Source organism: Cervus canadensis, chromosome 7, assembly GCF_019320065.1.
Source record: "Cervus canadensis isolate Bull #8, Minnesota chromosome 7, ASM1932006v1, whole genome shotgun sequence".
NCBI lineage: Eukaryota > Metazoa > Chordata > Mammalia > Artiodactyla > Cervidae > Cervus > Cervus canadensis.
Window position 1 is genome coordinate 26,569,805 of NC_057392.1, and position 16,007 is coordinate 26,585,811.

A 16,007-nucleotide genomic window follows, 5' to 3' on the forward strand; every position below is an offset into this window, starting at 1 on the left:
CGCCCCGAAAGGGATGGGGGGTGGGGGGGTTGAAATCCGTGGAAAAGCCTGGAGTGCTTATGATGGCTTCGTCCGTCATTTCTGAAAGCCGGCGCCGGCCGCTGCAAAGATCGACCGCCAGGGTTTAAGTGAGGCGTCGGCCGCAGGGGCATCCCGGAACCCGGGCGAAGAGTCCGGAATTCCTGAGATGTCTGAAGCGCGGAGGCGGCCTCTTCCCCACCCCCCGCCGCCGCCGCCGCAGCCTCCGTGGGCATCTTTTCCGGAGAGGGGGGCACGCGAGCCGGTCCAAGCGCAGGCTGAGTCCGCGGGCGGGCGCGGCCGGCGGCGCGCTCCCCGGGGATGCAGGTGAGCAGCCCCGGCCCCAGGAGCGCGGGGGGCGGGGGGCGCCCCGGGTCCTCCCCGCCCCCTCCCCTCCCCCACCCCGGCGCGGGCGGGGCTGCACGCGCGCGACGCGGAAGCGCCGGGCTCCGCGGGCGACGGCGGCGGCGCGCAGGCCGGGACGCGCGCGCTCCCGGGACCGCAGTCAGCGCGGGCGCGGCACGCGCGGGCCGGGGTGCGGCTGGGTGGCCGGGGAAGCGGCGGGTGCTCGCGCACAGGCCGGGCCGCCGCCTCGGCCCCCACCCGCCCGCCTGCCCTGTCTTCCTCTTCCCCTTCCCTCCGCTCAGCCCGGCCGTCCCCCCTCCGCTCCCCTCCCCCGAGCGAATCACGCGCCCTCCTCTGACACTCGTAGCGAGCTCCGAATTTATCCTTCACGTGACCTGAGGGGGGCTGGGTGGTTGGTCGGTAGGGGACGGAGGCCGAGGGGTGGGGGAACGGAGGGAAAAGGAGGGAAACGGAATCTGCCGTTGCCCGAGCAACAGGCCCCGCCCCCCGGCTTGGGGCCGGGGGTGGCGGGAGGAGGACGTCAGCACGTCAGCCGCGGGGGGGGGGGGTTGCGTTTTGATTGACAGTTGCTATAGCGACCGGGTCGGTCCGTCGCCATTTTGTTGGTTGGGTTTTTTTTTAAACCCTTTCGCTTCCCGCCCGAATAATAATAAAAAGCCCCATTGGAGTGAGGCGGGGGTGGCGGCGGCGAGAGCGGCGGGGGGATCCGGGGAGACTGCTGCCGTCGCTGCTCTGATCGCGGCCCAAGTCGGGCTCAGGAGAGCGGACACCCCGAGCGGGGGGTGCGGGCGCCGCCGCCGCCGCCGCTTGTGCTGCTGTTCCTGCTGCTGCTGTTGGTGCCGCTGCCGCTGCCGCTGCCGCCGCCGCCGCCGGCGAGCGGGCGGGACCGGTGTGAGTGTGAGAGTGTGTGTGTGTGTGTGTGTGTGTGTGTGTGAGAGAGAGAGAGAGGAAGCGTGTGCGAGGGTGCGTGCGCGCGTGTGTGTGAGAGAGTGTGAGTGTGTGTCCGTCTGTCCGTGCGGGGACTCGGGGGCGGGCGGTTCGGGCTCTCCTGGCTGAGGAGCCGCCGCCGCCGCCGCCGCCGCTCGGGCCCCGGCGCTCCTCGCTGCGCAGCTTTGGAGCGCGCGCCATTTTGTGAGATTTACAAAATCGTCCTCGGGGAAGAAGAAGCCGCCGCCGCTGGCGGCCGCGACTGGGAGCCCGGCCTTGCCGCCGCCGCCGCCCTCCGCGCCGGGCCGGGCCGGGCCGCGCGGCCCCCGCCGCGCCGCGGGGCTCGGGGTCCGGGGACTGCGGTATTTGCCGGGGAGGGGGGCTGCCGCCTCCCCGGCCTCCACACACACCCCCGCCCCACCGGGCGCCGCTCGGACCCGCGAGCCGGGCAGCGAGACCTGAGGAGGCTGCGGCTCGGAGACCGCGGAGCCGGGAGCGCCGGGGGCGGAGAGAGAGGCGGCCGGGGCGGCGCTGGCGGCGGAGGCCGCGGCGGGGGCGCAGCGGCGGCGGCGGCGGCGGGAAGCCGGCGGCAGAAACTCACCGGAGGGAACGGCGCGAGCGCCCCGCCATCGTCCCGGTGAGTGTCCGGCCGCGGCCCCGCCCGGCGCCCGGCGGCCCGGCTTCCCCCACTGCGGCCTGCAGCCGGGGCCCGCGCCGAGGCCGGCCGGGCGGAGGGAGGGACCTGCCATTTTAGGAGGAGGCGCCGCGGCCCGAGGCCGGCCGGCCGGCCGCCCGCCCGGGGTCGGGGAGGGGGGGAAAGGGAGGGAGGGCGGGCGGGAGGGCGCCCGACAGGCCCCGGTCCCGGAGGAGAGGCGGGCGCGAGCGAAGGGAAAGTTGCGGAGGGCTGGGGGGCCGGGGCCGCGGCCTCCCGGGAGCCGGGGCCTGGGGGCCGGGAGAAAGCGCCAGACCTTTTGCCTGGTCGCCCGAGCGCAGGGGAGGAGGGTGTCTTCCTCCTCCTCCTCCTCCTCCTCTTCCTCCTCATCCTCTTCCCCCAGCTCCTCCCTCGTCCCTCCTCTCGGTCCCCACCAGTGTGGGAACAGCGGCCGCGGTCCTCCGCAAGGACAATGCCACGGGTTACAGGGGTTGATGGGGCTGCCCCCGGCCGCCGGGCGAGGCGCCGGGGAAGGTCGGGGAGCCGCGTCCCCCCCGCGCGGCCCTCCGGGCTGCTTGCTCGCGGAGCCCGGGCCCTCGGCCTGCTCGGAAGTTGTGCGCGTGAGAGCCCGGCCGCTCGACGTCGGAGGGCTGGTGACCCGCGCAGCACAGCCCTCGGAGGGTGCCGGAGGGCCGCGGATGCGTAAATTAATAATCGAAACCTGGTTGTATGGCACAGAACTCGCCGGAGCCTTATTCATAGGCTTAGATCCGCCGCGGCTGGCTGAAGAAGCTTCACACTGGGCGGAAAGGCCTCCCCCCGCCCCCCTCCCCGGTCTGAAATAGTTAAAAATGGGGCAGAATTAGTGAGTGATTCCGACGACTTGGCTGAGTCTGTCGTCCCAAACCCCTGGATGATGTGAATCTTGGTGATCTAGGTGCAGTACTTGAGCGCCAGCGCCATTTGTTTCTTGAATTCCGCCCGGGTTGTCAGGAAATACACCCTTTATAACATTGTTTCGCTCCCGAGTTAAAAGATTAGGACCATGTATTAATAACTCTATTATCCTCCAGGTAGAAACTGTTACCCATTTCACAGATGAGGGAACTGAGCGGTGACTCATCCAAGGTCACACAGCTGGGACTCCTGAAGCCGGGAGTCTGTAGCCAGCCCGGGCTCTTAATCACTAGCTTATAACTCATTATTAGAAGTACTGGCAAATTTTGGAGCTATTTGGTTGTAATGACTCAGGGTTGAATCCACGTATAGTGTTGGCGTGGAATTAACTTTTGTGGTTTGCAGAAGCGGAAAGGAGAGAATGAAGCAAGGCCCTCTTAATGAAACTAATTTGTCAGCTCCCCCCCATCTCCCCCCACTCTGAAGAAAACTGTGTAGACAATTTTTGAATGGAAGGAATTAAAAAGTATTCTGTTCTGCGTTTGGTTCCTCACACTTAATTTTAATTATAGTCATCACTTAAGTATTGATGAGTCATAAGAAAGTTTTGTGCAAAGTTATTTTTGGTTATTTTTTATCTTTGAATACTTAGATTTTCCCTGGGAGTCCTTACACATTACATATACGAAGTATTTAAGAATGGATATACTTAATACTTTGTTTTGGGGGGCGTTTGAATAATTTAGTGAAATTACCTTTAGCTTTGTAAATTTCCCATATTTTGGTTAGTTATTTTAAGGATAATTTTTTTTTCTGCTATAAATATGAGACTAGAACTAAAATTTCATGTGGTAAGATTTTAAACTGAAGAAGATAGCTTTCAAGGAAACAGCAGTTATGAAAAACGTTTACTCAAGTTGTATTAAGATTTTTAATAGACGTACAACTTAACACTTAAAAGTACCCCATTGGTTTCAGTGGATTTGCTTTGGAGTAGCAATAGTGTTTATGGTGGCTGTCCAAATTCATTTAGACTTCAAACCTTGCCAGAAAGTTAAGGAGTTCTGTCAGTGTCTACACCAAATTGTAAAACTGAGTACAGAAACTTCCTAAGAGGCATAAGCTCAGAAATTAAGTCCCCTAGAAAGAAGGATCCCCTCTCTGTAAAGTGAAGGCTTTCCTTTGAAATCTAAAAAAGATTAAGGATTTGAGTAGAATTGAGTGAAGTGGATGGTCGTTATTGGTAGGGGTGGGAGATGGACTGTGAAATCTAGTGAGATCTTTGTTTTTGTTCAGAATATGGAATTCAGGTTTAAGATCTTAAATTTCTTTTAAAGACCTTTTGGTGGGACTTACTGGAAATGTAACACACATACATAATAACTGTCTCTTAGGGATTCAGACATTTAGCCCAGCCTTTTAAGGTCACTAACATTCAAAATAAATGAAAATATTCCATTGTAATGCAGTGTCTTGTTTGGGAATGTAGATTAAAAAAAAAAAAAAGCAAGCACAACCTTGGGTTAGAATTTTTTCCCCCACTGTAATATTGTCTGATGTCTGCCCTTGAGTTTTATTTATGGGGAGTTTTTGTGTTTATGGCTTAGAGATGTGGGAGTGGGGAGTGGTAAGTGCAGCAACTGGTATTTAAAGAATTTATATAGGTTTTTATAGCCCCACGATTATCTGTGAAAGCAAAATTGAAGATAACTTGTTATAATGCATGATGAATGTGACCTTTGGCGTACATTTTGTTTTGAAACTATACAAAGAAAGGAGATGCTAATTTATATGGAATCTTTGGTACTACTTGAAAACAAAAACAAGCAAAAAGCTTAGAAGTTTTGGATGCTTAGGGATGTTTTCACGTGTGTGTATATATGGTTGGCAGTTATCCAGTCATGGGGAGAAAATCTGAATAGAAATAATTTTATTATGAGTGAGAAGAGAGTTGCCTTATGCATGCTCTTAAAAACTAGCTAAATAGAAGAGGGGGCTTCATTTGTGACTTTTTTCTTTGTCATAAGGCGTGTATCAAATTTTCTTTGCTTTAGCATTTGCTTTCTCTGATTTCAAAGAACTTTCACATTTCCTACACCCACACCCCCACACCCCCACACCCAAGCAGTTTCTCTTTTCATTGCCTGAGAAAAAAATTTAAACTTGTGATCTCAACAGAACCCCCAAACTTCAAGAGTCTTTATGAAGAGATTGACTCTTCTCTCCCCAAAATTCTACTAGTCTTAGAATTTTGTTGTATTCCTATCAGTAATTTAAACTGTAAGCTAAGAATCACTAGTTCCTGTTGAGTTTTTTGGTGGTTTTACCTCCAGATACTTGTATGTATTTTCTATTTAGAAGTAAAGATATTTCTTGAAACTATCAAACATGGGCCCCTGAAACTTGACACTAACACACTAACTTGCCCAAAGTGAACGTGTAACTTTATTACTTTTGTATGAGCACCTTACATATACACAGTGGTTATGCTTTTTAAAAGACTTCTTAGCATATGTTATTTTGGCCACTGGGCAATGTTTTGATGGTTAGAGAAATTATGGTAATTCATAACCCAAAGCTGGCACAGTTTTGGATTAAAATTTTGGGGAGGGCAGGTTATAATTTGTGTTTAATTACTTGGGAAAATCATCAAATTATTTTAAATTACCTAAAATTTCTCCCCAGTTGCCCCTAAGTAAAGAAATCATTCAAAATCTTGCTTTATATCAGTGTTATAATGTAAAGCTAGAGCTGTAAAGTTTACCGTTGGTTATGTGAAAGTGAAATGTTGACTTCACGTGACTAAAGTAATTAATTTAAGGTTCTTATTAGGTAATTACTGACAAGTCTCATCTTCTAACCTAGTGGCTGCTGGTAGCCTTAGTTCATTTTTTGGTATATGAAAACAAAATGACTTGGAAATAACAGCATTGTATAAACCAGCCAAACGTTTGAAATAAGTTATGCTTTTGCTTTGAAAACCTTCTTCCAGAGTTGCATAGTGAGATAGAATTCCTCATTGGAGATAACTTACAGTACATTGAACATCTAAAATAATGTGGTTCCTTGTAGGCATGCATTTTGCTGATATAGAACCATTTAGGCTTCTTGGCAATTGATTCTTCTCCCAGAGCTATGCACCCTCTCTTCTAGAAGGTGACTTTTAAAAGTTTGTAATACTGTGAAAGTTTTGCTTGTTTTAATTTTTTATTGTTTGATGAACATGTGCCCATATCTGATATGTATAATAGTTTAAAATGTATCTATATTCTTGATGAGTTATTTTTCATTTTATTGCCCCATAATTTAATTGCTTAAGTTGCTTTTGTGGAGAGGTGCTTAGTGAACTGGTTTAACATGGAATGAAACTGGTTTTAGCATCAATTCTATTTTAAATAACATCCCTGTTCATTAAATAGTTCTCTTTGTTTCTCTATATAAAATTTTTACTGACAAGAGTTGATTTTTTGTTTTGTTTTCTGGATATTTGTGGTTAAGATTGGCATTTTAGCACATGTATTTGGGTAAGAAGATGCTCAAACGTGAGATCTACTCCAAATCTGCTTACTACGGAGGTAGAGATAGCGGCTGAAGCGTGATATCTGTGGAGAGAGTGTTGGCCTGTGAGGTGGTACCAGGCAGAGCCTCCAGAGTCAGGCAGGTCTGGAATCTCAACCAGTCCTGCCTCTCACTGGCAATGTGGACTTAAGGCACAGTGGTTTTGCTTAATATCAGTTTCTTCATCTGTAAGATGGGTTGGTGATCCTTACCATGGGGTTCTTGTGAAGACTGAGATAACAGACATACATTTCTTAACAGTCTTCTCCCTCCCTCCTTCCCTCTTTACCGTGAGGATGATGCCCATCCTCAGGGTCTCAACATAAATGCTACTTCTTTCCCCAGACTCGGTTGTAAGTCAGACTCCTTGGCCATGCGTTCTTACCAATGGCTTTTTTTGGACAGCCCTTGTTAAAAAGTAACCTGACAGTTACTCATAGGTATGCATGTGTACGGGCTTCCCTGGTAGCTCAGCTGGTAAAGAATCTGCCTGCAATGCAGGAGACTGGGGTTCAATCCCTGGGTTGGGAAGATCCCCTGGAGGAGGGCATGGCAACCCACTCCGGTATTCTTGCCTGGAGAATCCCACGGATGGAGGAGCCTGGTGGGCTACAGTCCATGGGGGTCGCAAAGAGGTGGACACGACTGCGTGGCTCAGCACAGCACAGCATGCACGTTTACATGAATCCTGTGACTGTCTGTCTCTCCCTGTTACTGCTCAACTGCAAGGTCTGTCTGGACAGGAATAATCCCAGGGCACACAGCAGGAGGAGATGAATGCACATGTACACAGAAGGATGGAATGAAGAACCTGTGTGCTGAAGCCTGAGCACCACTCCTTCCTTGTGCAGTCTTGGGCAGGGTAGCTTCGGAGCTTTAGAATCCTGTATGCCCACCGCGCGTAAGCCCTAGCTGCCCTGCCCAGGATTTGGAATATGTGAAATGAGATGCTCTGATGAGATGCTTTGCAAAAGTGTAAAATGCCATATAAATGTAAGATGGTACAGTAGCAATAATTTCAGTAGTGAGGTTACCCAAGAATTTATAATTAGAGTTTCAACTTTACTGAGTTGGTAAGTAGCTATTATGTAATATTTATTAGTAACATAAACTTTCTGTATGCATTAGTTAGAACACAAGATTGGGCCCATGTTCTGACTACAGTGGCTTAAATGTGGAGTTTCTTTCTTTCTCATGTAAGTAGTCTAAGGCTGGTGTGGCAGCTCCAAGATACAGGGGACCTTGGTTCCTTCTGTCTTGTCGCTTTCCTGTGGTTAATGGGACCGAATGGCCCTTGCAGTTCAAGACAGCTCGCCACCACATTCACGGTCCAGGAACAGGATGTGGGGGAGCACATCCCTTCTTCAAAGATGAACCTGGAAATTGCATACGTGACTTGTTCACACCTGTTGGTCGGAACTTCATCAGGTGGCCCCATGTAGCTGCAAAGGAGGCTGGGATATGTGATCATCAGTAGGGTGGCTGATTGTCTGCCTGAAAATCTGTATTTACTGAAGAATAGGAGAATGGGGGGTTATGAAGCATTGCCTGTCACTCTTTCAGATGTTTTGGAAGAAACTTAACAGATGAACTTTGAAAAGACAACTTACTGCACTAATTAATGTTTATATTCCATATTTGCTCATTAATTGTTTGAACTATCATGTGTAAATTGAAATAGACTATCAGTACTTAGTATATGCAGTATATACATATGTAGTCAGAGTTAATGTAACTAAACTTATAACAGGGAAGGAATTTGGAGTCTAATAGCATATTATTTTATTGAAGGTATTTTCTGATAGAAACATGATTCTCGATTGCTGTAACTGTTAAACAGTATTTGAAGCCTAAGCTTTTGGATTTAGTTTTAGCAGTCCTGTGGACCATTTTGTGTGTATTTGTGTACATAACCTCAGCAAGCAGCACTAGGAGAGTGCAATTCAATATTGCAAGATCTTGTCAGGTCTTCAGTAAGTGTTTGGATCACTGCAGTTGTAACCATCATAGCAGTGATATTTACACATTTCCTGTCCAGTGTCTTGCTCTTTTTTTTTCTGTGGGTTTGACAGAAGAGGAAGGTCTAGGATTCCTTTGAACTAGCCTATAATTAGGTCAAGTAGAGACCTGAGGAACTAATGAGCCTCAGATAGTTTTCAGGAGAACTTGTCGGAGTTGTGGGATTCCCCAGCCTGAGACTCGTCTTTCTGAAGGTTTGGGTGATGCGCTGGAATCCACTGTCTTAATTGGGACTGCAAGTATCCCTGATGCGGTAGAAACATTTTGAGAAACTTTGACATAGTTCATTTCTCATCTTAGAGGAGGAAATGGATGCAAAGAAATGAAATGACTAACCAGTGCCTCGGAGTAAGCAGGTTGGGGGTGGGGGCTAGCGCATGTTTTCCCGACTCTTGGTTCTTTGTTCTTTCCCCAGAAAAGAGGAAGGAGAAGAGTACAATTGCATTTTTTATTTTATAGGAAGATCTGTCATTCAAATATGTTGCTATTTGTGTGAGCTCATTGCTATTGAGTGGTTGGCTCACTTCACTGTCTTCTGAGCCTCTTAGAAAAATACTGTGAGTTGGTCCAATAAATATTTAAAGGTGGGAAGGTGAGGTTTTAAATCAGGTATCATTAGTGTTGGTGCTGTAGTGGGTAGAGAGGTTTATCTCCAGCGTTAGGGTAGATGATAAGGACGTGTGGATTTGGCATGATCAGAAGGAACAAAGGTGTAGGCCATGTTCTCAGATCATTCCTTCCCTTTTCAGCTGATTCACTTGCCATTCTCACCGTTGAATTCATACCTGTAGATTAAGGTAAGAGCTGGATCCCCTAATTTAAAATGGAAACATTCCTAGGGAAATAGCCTTCACCTGTTACCAGGTTAACACTTTATTAATTAGCTGCTGTCATTTTAAACCTTGGAGATGAGCACCCACACTAATAAGAGAGCTTTTGGGAAGAGGAGGGAGGGTGAGGGCACATGTGCTCTTGTCCAAGGAGAATGTCAGGCCTGTTTGAGAAGTGTCTGCTTGTGGTGCGGCCCGGGCACGGTGCTCAGAGGCTTCTCTGGTGGCTGAGGTTGTTAGCGTTGGGCTGGCCCTTGCTGGCCAGTCAGGGTTGGTCTTGGGACCATAGATAATGTGTTGAGGACCTCTGGGCTTGATTGGATGCGTGGTCATTGGAGTAGGAGTGTCCTCTTCGTGCTTTCTCGTGTTTAGGACTCCTGTTTGAGCAGTCTTAGAGCAGACCTCAAATGTATTATTTTGATTTGGGGAATTTTAGTTTTTAAAGATCAACAAGTTTTTTATTTTCATGATAAAAAAAAGATCCAGCCGTATAGAATGAATGGGGTCACCCACCCCCAGCCCTCCCCACCTGTGCTCCATAAGTAACAGCTATTTAGTTTTTCCTACCAGAAATGTTCTATATGTATATATGCAAACTGTATATATAAACATTTGGTATATACACGTGTGTTACAAAACATGGGGCAGCAGAAGATGAGATGGTTGGATGGCGTCACTGACTCAATGGGCTTGGATTTGAGCAAACTCTGGGAGATGGTGGAGGACAAAGGAGCCTGGCATGCTGCAGATCATGGGTTTGCAAAGAGCGACTGAACAACAACAAATGACAAAACTATGTTTAGTGTGATCCCGTTTTTTTTTTTTATTCAAGTGCGACATTGTGTATGTGTATGCTCTGTGTACTTAAAAAACAAATGGGGTCTTGCTAAACATGTGGTTTTGTAACTTAAATGTCTTGCTCTATCTTGGAAATACTTCTGTATCAGGTGGTAGAGTTTCCCTGTATTTTTTTTTTTTAACAGTTGGGAAGTTTTTGGTGTTATGGATGCAACACAACTGAGTCAATCTCCATTAAAGATAATTTAATTTTTCCCCCTATTTTTAGAACTTTAAAAAACAATATTTTGTTTATTTTTGGCTGTGCTGAGTCTTGGTTGCTGCTTGCAGACTTTCTCTCATTGCAGGGGCTACTCTTCATTGCTCCAAGGCACGTGGAATCTTCCTGCCCCAGGGACTGAACCCATGTCCCCTGCATTGGCAGGTGGATTCTTAACTCCTGGACCACCAGGGAAGCCCATAATTTTGCCAGTTTTAAACAGTGCTGCAGTGTACATCCCTGTACATGTAACTTTTTTGTCAGTGTTAGCCAGAGGATACATATTTATAAGAGAAATTGCTGGTTCACCAGATATATGCACATGAGTATGTTTTGCCAAACTGTCTTCCAGAAAGTAGCACAAATTTATACTTCAGCAGCAATGTTTAAGACTGTGTAGTTTCCCAAATCTCAAAAGTACTGGCATTATTCAAGTTTTAAATCTTTGTCAATTTAATAGGTGAACAGTGCAGTCTAATTGTTTGAATTTTCTTCATGAGTGAATTTGAGCATCTTATGGTATACTGTAAGTCTTACACTTTAACAGAATATTCATTCTTTGCTATTTAGTTAAAATTGTTTTGTGATTTTTCTGTATTCTGTTGAATGAAAAATGATGTTTTGATAAATTGTAAATGCTTTGTAAAAAGTGAGTCTTGTTCCTCTTCAACTGAGCAAACTTTTGCCTGTCCTCTGTAAGATACTTGAATTGTGGTGGTAGAAGCTTTCACTACAAAAATGAGTAAGGTTTGGTGACCTCAGCTGTTAAGTGTTGAAATAGTTGTGTCTATACCAGCAAGATTAGGACAAAGAAGACCATGACTGTTAACAGTTAGTGCATTCTTAACCACTAGGCCACCAGGGAAGCCCTGACCTGGGACTCCAGGTTCTGGAGATAGAAAGGAGAGAATTCAACTTTGGTTGGCAGTATAGTAAAGCTCTTGAGGAGTCGAATGATTGGCTTGATGGGAACAGTTGAGAATATTTCCTAGTAAGGTCCTGAAGGAACAGTGGAAGAACAGAAGAGAGAATTATTGTAGTTCAGTCCTTCTGTTAGTGACAGGTGGAAATAACTTGCTGTTGTTCATTTGCTTGGTCCTGTCTAACTCTTTGCGACCCCGTGGACTGCAGCACGCCAGGCCTCCCTGTCCATCACCAACTCCCAGAGTTTACCCAAACCCATGTCCATCGAGTTGGTGATGCCATCCAACCACCTCATCCTCTGTCGTCTGCTTCTCCTCCTGCCTTCAATCTTTCCCACCATCAGGGTCTTTTCCAGTGAGTCAGTCTTCGCATCAGGTGGCCAAAGTGTTGAAGTTTCAGCTTCAGCATCGGTCCTTCCAGTGAATATTTGGGACTGATTTCCTTTTGGATTGACTGGTTTGATCTCCTTGCAGTCCAAGGGACTCTTCAAGAGTCTTCTCCAGCACTGCAGTTCAAAAGCATCAGTTCTTCGGCGCTCAGCTTTCTTTACCGTCCAAGTCTCAGATCCATACATGACTACTGGAAAAACCATAGCTTTGACTAGACGGACCTTTGTTGCCAGCTAGAAATAACTTGTAGCGCTGTTAAAAATGAGCTACAAAATGGGGCAGTGGAGGAAGGCAGCGTTGGCAGCAATGAGCTGGAGAGGAAGAGGTGTCCCCAGCTCATGGGCTGAGAAGTGTGGAGTAGTTGTGTGGAGTAGTTAAACGTGTGCATTCAATTTATTCTGAGTAGCTTCGTATTTTCCTGAAAAATACCATATTTGTTCTGTTATTGTCACATATGTTCTTATTGGGAGACCAGTTATCTAAAAATCGTTTATCTTGTGAGGTGGATAGAGCTATTATTGAGTACCTATTGGACGCCACACGTGGCCCTGGGGCCAGGGATCAGTGCCTGCACCGTGATGCAGTCGGCTCTAGTGAGGGATTACGGACTCAGTCTAGGGCAGACGGGCGTTTTCATTAAAGGGAGCACAGTCTATGAAATGGAATGAGATTCAGTGGTGCTTTTTGGAGGTCAAAACTTTTGTCTACTTTTAAAAGTCCCTTTAACAGTTTAAGTTAAACTTTATTTGGGTATAAGTAGGACTCCTGTCTTAAAGACAAATACTGTCTGCTGAAAAATTTGTTCTTATTTGATCATTTCCCCTTGAAAAAGAACAGCTGTCACCGCAGTGGTGTCTTTTACTTCATCTTTACATCAAACACATTTATTTTTGGTACACGTTACTTATGTGGTACAAAAGATTGTTTCATTAAAGTTTTCCAAAAGAGCAATGGTAGTAAAATTATTAGGATCCCAGCATATTTTGCAGTCTAATTTCACTTTTTGAATTTCCCTATAATGGTTCTGTCATTAAATGTCATTAAATGGTTCAAAATGTCAGTAAAACTAGGTAAACTTACTTAGGAATTGGCCTGAGGCCCATCGTTACTCAGCAGTATTGGAATCAGCTATGCAAAGGGAAGAATTTGAAGACAAGTTTTAGGATTCATGGGATATGTTTGAAAGAAGGCTATTTGCTGAATAAGATACAGACATTTGAAATAAAGGATGTGGGCATGTAGGAAAGGTCAAGAAATAAAATTCAATAGAGTGGATAGGAATGAAAGAGGGATTTAAACAAATGGATGAGCAGAAATTCTTGGTACTTAAAAAAAAAAAAAACAACTCCCCCTGCCCCCCAAACCTCTTCAGTAATTTGTTGTGACTTCCAGGATGAAGCCCATACTCAGGACCTGCTGTCTGGATGACCTGGCTCCAGCTGATTTAGGCAATCTTTTCTCCCATGCCTTGGGATCCGTGTCTTTGGGTGTCTGCTTCTGAGCCAGCCATCATCCCTTTTCTTTTCCTTAACTTCTTTTTCTCCTTCACTTTCAGTTCAGTTATCACTCTGTCAGGGAAAGCAGACCCCCCGCCCCAGTCACTTTTTCTTTTTAATAACTCATGTTTCCCTGTCCTTTTCTTTACCACGTTTATCACAGTTGGTAATTTTTTTTAGTCCTTGTTTTATTCATCCCCTTCGGAGAGCCTGGGGGCAGTGTTGTTTTGCCCCCCCCCCTCCCCGCAATTGAAGGGCAGGTCTTTGCCATATATGGCGAGTACTAAAACAGTGAACTACATTTTGATGTTGGTCTCAGGCACCGAATGATTGCATAAGGGGAATGTGCATTTGGAGTAAGAGTTGAACAGGGAATGTAGGAGCCTTTAAAAAAAAAAAAAGTGATCCTTTTAAAAGATAGATTGGGAAATTATGTAGCCAGTAAAAAGACCAAGTTAATTACTCATGGATTAGTTTAACGAGTGCATATGAAGTGTCAACACCTACTAGCTCTTAGAAACTTGGCATTGTATGATGGAATGGGAGGATGGTGCCCTCTTTATTAAAGGAGTACATAATTTTCGTAGTTTTTTGAAGTAGATACAGTCCTTTGTGGTCATTTGGAGTGATCATTTGGAGTTTTAAATTGTGGAGGGAACCAGCCCGGCTCTTTATAATTTTTAGCCAGCAAAGTGCGGTTCATTCAACAATTACATCTGGAAAGTCAGTCCAGCATTAGCAGTAGGTGTCAGGTTCACATTTAAAATAAGCTCTAGCTTTGACGTCATTTAAAAAGTGATGGAAAGTTAAAGAAAGTAGTTTGTTTGGATACTTTTTGGCTTTACTTTTTCTTCACAGAACAAAAATGATTGAGGGAAAGTTCATTGTATGGATGGATTTTCAAAAGAATTGACTTTTGTAGTTAGAAAACTGTTGAGGCTTTTGATCTTGTCAGGTGAATCATCTTTTTAAAAGCTTAAAAGGGATTTGTTTTGAAGTAGTTCTGAAATCTTTCTCAGTGACTAGTTTCTGTAGTAAATATTTAGAAAAGCAAATATTCAGATTTTATTTTTTGGCTCTTTGCCTGAGCCCATGCCAGTCCCTTGGCATAGTTGTGAATCACATGGACGTACATGGTACCTTCCCTCTTGAAGCTCTTCAGTAGAGTTAGAACTCACTCAAGAGAACTCTAAAAGAAAACATGGCTTGATGCTTCCATCCAGTCAGCCATCCCATTGCCCATCTACTTATGTATTCCTTGAACTTAGTTTTGGTGGCAACATGTCTTAAGGTTCTTGTTGCTTTATTTCTGGTAACATAGGGACTAATCTGCAATGCAGGGAAGTAAATTTGCTTAAGGTTAATCATAGTATTTAATAAAAAACCCAGTGAACAGTTAAAGGCCCTGAAGTTAAATATTGAGAGAGAAAAGAAGGAACATAGGACTTCTATAACCTGTTACTTGAGATAGATGAAAGTTCTGGTAACGCTGATGGCTGGACGGCATCACTGATGCAATGAACATGAACTTGGGCAGACTCCCGGAGATGGTGAGGGACAGGGAGGCCTAGTGTGCTGCAGTCCGTGGAGTTGCAAAGAGTTGGACATGACTGGGTGATTGAACAACAAGAAGTAGGGACTAAGGAGGATAATGGTTATAATTCCAATGCAGAATAGAAACTCAGATCTTCAACTTGTTGACATTGACAGAGTTATAAAAAAAGATGTTGATGTAAGCCAGTGCATTTCTCCTGTTAAAAAGTAAGCTACTATTTGATGGTTTCAGTTCAGTTCAGTCACTCAGTCGTGTCCCCCTCTTTGCGACCCCATGGACTGCAGCATGCCAGGCCTTTTTGTCCATCACCAACTCCTGGAGTTTACTCAAACTTTTGTCCATTGAGCCGGTGATGCCATCCAGCCATCTCATCCTCTGTTGTCCTTTTCTCCTCCTGCCCTCAATCTTTCTCAGCATCAGGGTCTTCTCCAGTGAGTCAGCTTTTCACATCAGGTGGCCAAAGTATTGGAGTTTCAGCTTCAACATCAGTCCTTCCAGTGAACACCCGGGACTGATCTCCTTTAGGATGGTTGGTTCTCCTTGCAGTCCAAGGGACTCTCAAGAGTCTTCTCCAACACCCCAGTTCAAAAGCATCGATTCTCCAGCGCCCAGTTTTCTTTAGCTACTATCAATTGATTGCCTGCTATGGGCCAGACACTGTACAGATTCATTATTAGTTATTTTAATATTAGCGCTAGCACTGGAAGGTGGTTGGTAATATCTGTTTATAAGTTAAAAAACTGCGATGCAGGGAAGTAAATTTGCTTAAGGTTAATCATAGTATTTTGCATATGCTGCTTCTAGATAATAAAAAATCCAGTGAACAGTTAAAGGCCCTAAAGTTAAATAAAAGTTTAGAGAGAAAAGGAGGAAGAACGTAGAGCTTCTGTAACTTGTTAATTGGAGAGAGAGATAAAAGTTGTGGTATGCTGGGATTCATACTTTGTGCCCCTAGTTCATCAGTCTTTCAGATGATAAACCAGAACATCTGATAGCTTTCTACATTTATGGAATTCTTTACCTTAACAATCTCGGTGAGAGGGAGGTAGACATCTTACATTGTGAAAGGCAGTTGCTCACTTTCTCTGCATTTTTGGGACGTAGAATGCCCTCATATGACCTGAGGCCTCCATTCCACCACCTCAGAAGCTGATGGTTTGCAGAAGCAGGCCCTTTGCAGAGTCCATGTCCGCATGGAAGGGGGATGGCCGTGGTGTCTCTTCTGGAGGCCGTCAGCGACAGATCCAGTCCTAGCACTTCGTTCCGGCGTCTGCAGTGTCTCTGCAAGTCACAGGGACCGAATCCTGTGTTGTCTCCAC

General features: G+C 46.2%; 1 protein-coding gene across 4 annotated transcripts in view; it reads left to right on the plus strand.

Annotated features, from left to right (window-relative positions):
• The first annotated feature begins 326 nt into the window (after nucleotides 1-326).
• Nucleotides 327-16,007, plus strand: part of DYRK1A (dual specificity tyrosine phosphorylation regulated kinase 1A) — a 144,290-nt gene continuing 128,609 nt past the window's right edge. For 2 of the 4 annotated variants that reach the window (XM_043474720.1, XM_043474724.1), the window contains exon 1: nucleotides 1,794-1,948. The gene's annotated coding sequence lies outside the window, so the exon portion shown is untranslated. Of the gene's footprint in view, nucleotides 346-1,789; nucleotides 1,949-16,007 lie in introns of those variants that run through there. The other 2 variants (XM_043474721.1, XM_043474726.1) reach the window with 2 other exon arrangements.